We start from the raw sequence: 6,568 nt of genomic DNA, 5'->3' as shown, positions 1-6,568 counted from the left end.
GTTAAATGAAAGCAAGCAATTTTATTAATGTATAATAAGATATTAAAATATCTTAAAATTTATCTAAAGAGAAAGAAAATCTTAGTATTTGTATTAGCTAACAATGTAATAGCTTAAGAGGGTCACAGAAAGCAAAGGCATTTGACTTCACATTACCTACTTCTGTGGAAACTCTCTGATCAGCAGAGCATGTGAATATAAAGTCTGTGTAAGCAAATGCTCTCTTTAGTGCTGGTAGATCTCATACAGTGAATATAGGACCATATTAAAACAAATGGATAAAAACAAGCTAAAAAAACAACCCAAAACACCAAATTCTAAGGAAATTTTCCTGTCTGAAGGCCTCAGGGGAAATATTGGCCTTTTTAGAGCCAGATAGTCAACAACATCTTTGCTGTTAGAATCTCTCTAGTTTGGTGAATTTTAAAATGTAGCATATACTTGCAAGTTTTTCTTGTCTGGATTATTTTAATTCACCTGTGTTTGCAGCTTGTCAGCATACTGTATTAAAATTCCTTCCCTTTTCACACTACAAAAGCCAATATCTGTATAAATATATTGATAGATGGTAGAGACAGACAGACAGATTCAGAAATATGCAATAAGAGATGCACATATAATCTGTCTCTAGAAAACATGGCCAAATTTAATCAATTTATATAGTATTTTTAGAAATAACTAAATATAGCTTACAGAGGGGCAATTCAGCCTCAGTTTTTTTTACTTTAAACACATGTCCATTCATTTCAATATGATTTATTTTCTCTCACCCTGTGTCTATGGTTTTGCATTATATGACTATTTATTAGCTCATTTTCATTTTATACAAATAGTCATTTCTTTATATATTATTGTGTGATTATATAGGTATATGAAGTTTGTGCATAAGTGGGAACATGTGTGTAGTGTGTTTATGTGTTTGTGTGTGTGTATGTATGTCCTGCATTCAATATGGTATATATGTGGAGATTAGAAGACTACCTTTGTATTTTGTTCTCTTCTTCCACTATGGGTTCAAAAAATCAAATCAGGTCATTGGGATTTTAAACCAAGCTTTTCTCCAACATTTTTATCATTTTTATGCATTTTTCCAGCCCTTACTATCACTTTCTAACTTCACATTAAAATGAAGGCACACACACACACACACACACACACACATATCCTTTACATACATACATACATACATACATACATACATACATACATATATATGTGTGTGTTTGGGTGTATGTATCTGTGTTTGTGAATATTTATATGTATATATACACACATACATACACACACATATATTTTTTATGATCATTACTTTTTTCATATTGTTATTCCAAAACCAAACACTTGGATTCTTCTATAAATATCTGAATACTAATGTCAAACTAAAACAATCTATTTATATGCATGTACATTCAATTATAATTTTCAGTGTATAAAAATTTGATACAATTATAGAGTGATCTCTTTGCACTATAAGAAAAATAAAATGTTTCCTTAAAGGTAAAACAGAACAGATTAATTTGACTGTGGAAAATGTCAGTCATCTTACACAAGTGAATATACCATTGAGACATTTTTGGGTGAAAATATGCATACAGTGAGTCAAATTCTCATTATAAATTCTAGGATAGTAAGAATGATCATTTTTAGATAAATATGAGCATGAGAGAATTGCTACTGTGGGCTAAATTGAAATAAGTAAATGATCAAATGAGTTTTTCTTAAGTTTTAAGTACTTTTCTCTAAGTACTTTTCTCAAATTACAGTATTTGCAGACAGAAATAAATTTAAACGACAAGGCCTCCTAGCCTTCATTATAAAAGTATCAAGTAAATTAGTAGGGATCACAGCGGGGTTTTATTATCAAGGAAGAAATTAGTTTGGTGTCTTTTTAAACACAATTTCGAAACTGTGAGTTCACTGGAAGGCAAAGTAAGAAATATGTGTGGCTGTCACGTCGAAGTGTTCATTAACTCCCATCTCTTCTCTAATATCTTTTGTAATTTTCTCTCTTCTCCTTGTCCCTGTTTCATTCCCTAATTATACCATCTCTTATTTTTTCCCACTTAATGCACTGATAGAAGTATACAAGGCATCATGTAGTAATTATAATTAATTTTCTTGTGCTCAGAGGATAAGTACAGAAGCACTGTGGATTTCATATTTAACTGCTCTTGGAACCTTCAAAATTCAAAACTGAATTTAACACATCTAACCTGCAGAGCACCACAGTTAACAACACACAGACTGCCAAGTATTGGTTGTTCACACTTCTTTTCTGTGACTAATTAGAATTTGCTGCATCTTGTGGCTCTCCAGAATTATTGGAAGGTAACATTCCGCATGCTTGCATCTCAAGGGAAAGATCCAAAAGCAAATGTTGAAGTGTGGATTTCACTGAGTTCATATTGATTTCATAACATTATAAAGTTGACCTATTGTAAACTGAACTGCTATATGTCAAGGATCATCTGTAAATCACTTGTGAAACAGATAATTTCCTTATGATTCATTTACAGAAAATTTCCTTGTTAATATATTTTGGAGAGTTCTAGCAGAACTGTGTAGCCAGCCATAACTACAGGAAGGAAATTACATTTTGTTAAGGTTTTAAGGATACCTGGGGTAGAAAAATTCATCTATGTAGTTAGACATTTAGGACCATTTGGGAATTTTTTAATTTATCCAGTCCTGTTACATATATTAAATCAAAATTGCTGGTAGTAGAGTTCAGTATGAAACATTCATAATTAGTGCCTATACTTTCCAAGAAGGGATAGAGGTGGAAAATAGAGCCTATCATCTTAGTAATATAATTGAAGTAAAAAAAAATTTGACTGGAAATTCTGTTTAGGCATTTCAGAATTTCAAAAATGAATTCTATCATTATCTGCAGATATCTTTGCTAAATATTTCTATTAGATATATAATGATGAGTTCATCTTAGCAAAATTACTATTACAAATTTGCAAGAGGGTGGATTATTAGCATTTCATGGTAGAAGATAAAATTTAGAAAAATCTATCATTCTTTTTTTCCCCTTAATCACTCTCCTCTCTTTGTCTCTCCTTCCTGACTTTCACCTTTTTTGTTTTCTTCCTCTCATCTCTTTACGTTTCTCCCTAAATCTCACTTCTTTTCTTCTCTTTTCTTATTCTCTTCTCTCTTCAATATGCATTAATGCTACATTATCATCCATTAATATTATTTTAGTATAGGGAATATCCTGGGAACAAAACACAAAATAGACAATGTTCTTGAGACCCAAGGTTAAATATTTTAGCTGAAGTTATGAACAACTGAAAAAGTTACTTTCTGATATAATGAATATTAATATAAAGACAAATGTATCATTATAACAGTTATTGATGATAGAACTTTTTCATTAAGATGGTCAGAATTCATAGTTTAATTCATTTAGAATAAACAAAAGATGGTCCATTGCAAAGATAAAAGGTGATGGACCCCTTTAATCCCAGCACTCAGGAGGCAGAGGCAGACAGAACTCTGTGAGTTTGAGGCCAAACTGCCTACAAGAGCTATGTCCAGGACAGGCTCCAAAGCTACAGAGAAACCTGTCTTAAAAATAAAAAACAAAAAAGGAAAGAAAAGCAGATGTAAAGAACCAAATATGAAATACAACTTTGTATGTTTAACTAACTTAGAGAGGGCAAGAGAATTTGATCCTCATTTATCTTTAATCCAGCATGATGGAGGAAGGTCATTGGCTAATAAAAAAAAACTGCCTTGGCCCATCTGATAGGGCAGAATTTAGATAGGCGGAGTAAACAGAACAGAATACTGGGAGGAAGAGGAAGTGAGCTCAGAAATCATGCAGCTCCTCTCAGAGCCAGACGCCATACTCCCCTCTTCCAGGCAGACACGATGAAGCTATGACCCAGGATGGACGTAGGCTAGAATCTTCCTGGTAAGCGCACCTCGGTGCTACACACATTAATAGAAATGGGCCAGGCAGTGTTTAAATGAATACAGTTTGTGTGTTGTTATTTCTGGGTATAAGCTAGCCAGGCAGGCCAGGAGTCAGGCTGTGGGAAGAGGCCTGCAGCTCCTACTATACCAGCACATATCAGGTATATTCTTAAGATATAGCAAATGTACCTGAGCCACAATTTTCTTTATACTGATGATTTATTTTAAAATTAAATTATGTAATCTATTTAGTCATAGATTTTTTAAGCAGGGACCAGTTTAAAATGAGTGTTTTCTAATATAACATTTACACTCATTGTGGGTTTCCTATTATGAATAACATTCACTAAATACTTTATTTGCATGAGTTTATAGTATATTAGTTTTTATGCAAATTATCTTAATAATTTAATTCATATATATAAATATGTAAAATTAATAAAGATTCTACTGAATATCTTTTCTGTTTTATCCTAGTAAATAGGCTTTTTTTTTTTTTAAACAGGGTTTTTCTGTCTCTTTGGAGCTTGTCCTAAAACTAGCTCTTGTAGACCAGGCTGGCCTTGAACTCACAGAAATACACCCGCATCTCCTTCCTGAGTGTTGGGATTAAAGGCCTGAGCAACCATGTGAATGAGCATTTTAATGTTTTTATTTCATTGTTCTTCAATTTTGCCTTTTTCAGGTTTATTATGATTTCTGTAAACATGTAAAGAACTCGAAGTTTATATAATACTGTGACAAAAAGAGTATGTGACACCTGAAACTGTACTCTCTATTAAGAGAAGTGCAGGGGCTGGAGAGATGGCTCAGTGGTTAAGAGCATTGCCTGCTCTTCCAAAGGTCCTGAGTTCAGTTCCCGGCAACCACATGATGGCTCACAATCATCTGGAATGAGGTCTGGTGCCCTCTTCTGGCCTGCAGACATACACACAGACAGAATATTGTATACATAATAAATAAATAAATAAATAAATAAATAAATAAACAAACAAACAAACAAACAAATAAATAAAGCATATGCTTAAAGCAGTTGCTAGCAGGCTTTTTGAGTCGGGGTCTTACAAAAGTTATTCATTGTCTACATTCATGTCTGACCTCTGACCTAATATCCTTATAATTCTTAAAAAATTTACAAGGTGTTTTAAAGAAAATATTAGTTTCTACGAATTCAAGAACCAAGAATGTCCCCAGATAGCATCTGAATTCTACAGCATAATTTTTTCTGCCTTCTTGATTTTTTTTACAAAAGTTTTAAAAATATTTCTATTTAAACATGTGTTTATTCTGTTATAAAAAAAATCCTGGATATGTTACTTGTTTGAACACAGCTGGATGTAACTTGTATGACTTTAGGGAGTTCCTGAGTGGGCCAATTGGTCAATTAAGTAAGAGATGACAGACACACACACATACAAAAACGATAAAGTCTGTTTGGACATTCTCTGATGGAGATGGACCAATATTAACTCAGAAAAGTACTACTTTTATTATATACAGCACTAAGAAGGAAGAGGCTGCCGAGTTAATCTCAGTAGGTTATCTCTGAATGGGAGCAGACTCAGGATATAGTCATTGAGGATGAGAACCCACCAAAAAAAGTTGAGCCTATTCAACCTTGTCTGAAGATTAAAGAGATTGAGTTTATTTTTGCTCTTTCAAAATAGGTGACAATAGGTGTGGCTACAGAATGAAATATTCTGACTTAGGGTGTGGTTATTTGGTGCTTGGAGCATTAAGATGGCACATAGAATTAGATCTGTCCCACCATGACCAAAGCGTAGATAACTCTAGCTTACTGTTGCTTCTTCTTTTGAAATAGGACGCTTGCCTTAGGGAGTAGCTGCCCTAGGATACTTGGTCTAGAGAGGGTTCCCTGCCCCAGACATTAAATATCTTTCTTTGCTCAGGAATTAATGGCTTGATTTCTTGGTAGTCGAACAAATAACTGTTGTGGTTGTCCTTTGTATCATGATAAAGAAGTCTTTAACTCTCTTCCTCCCTTTTGTATTGGGGTAAAATACAAAAATGAGAGGTGGGCAAACTCAGAACTCAAAATTCAAAAATTCATCATTCAGGATTCACTAAATTGCCCTCCTGTTACTTTGCCGTGTCTCTGTGTTTCTTTCTTATCTCTCTTCTTCCTACATTACACTTCTTATTGTCACACTCCCACCCTGAAACATATGAACTCATTGTGGCTCAGACGAAGGTAGAAGTCATCCCCAAAAAGTGACTCCTGAGAAAGAAGATGTGGGTTTATCTAAGATAAATTAACTGTAATGGTCCATGCTTCTAGAAAGAAAGCTTTGCCATTTTTTGTAGTTAGAAATGTCAAATTAAAAACCTGGAAAACTCAAAACGTTGAATGTTCAAAATTGGAAATTCCCTTGGTTCTGAGGCATTGGTGTCCTTGATATGGCTATTATAATTATAATTACACTGGCCTGCCCTATCACCTGGGTATCTTTTCCCTTTAAGAGACAACCTCTGCCCACTCCCAAACTTCCACTTTCCTCCCAGGCAAACTGAACTTGGTCCTCTTCTCTCTCTCTCTCTCTGTCTCTCTCTCTGTCTGTCTCTCTCTGTCTGTCTCTCTCTGTCTGTCTCTCTCTCTCTGTCTCTCTCTCTCTCTGTCTCT

The sequence above is a fragment of the Microtus ochrogaster genome, unplaced genomic scaffold (assembly GCF_000317375.1).
Source record: "Microtus ochrogaster isolate Prairie Vole_2 unplaced genomic scaffold, MicOch1.0 UNK25, whole genome shotgun sequence".
In the NCBI taxonomy this organism is placed as follows: Eukaryota; Metazoa; Chordata; class Mammalia; order Rodentia; family Cricetidae; genus Microtus; species Microtus ochrogaster.
The sequence above is the reverse complement of the archived record's forward strand: the minus strand, read 5'-3'. Positions refer to the sequence as shown.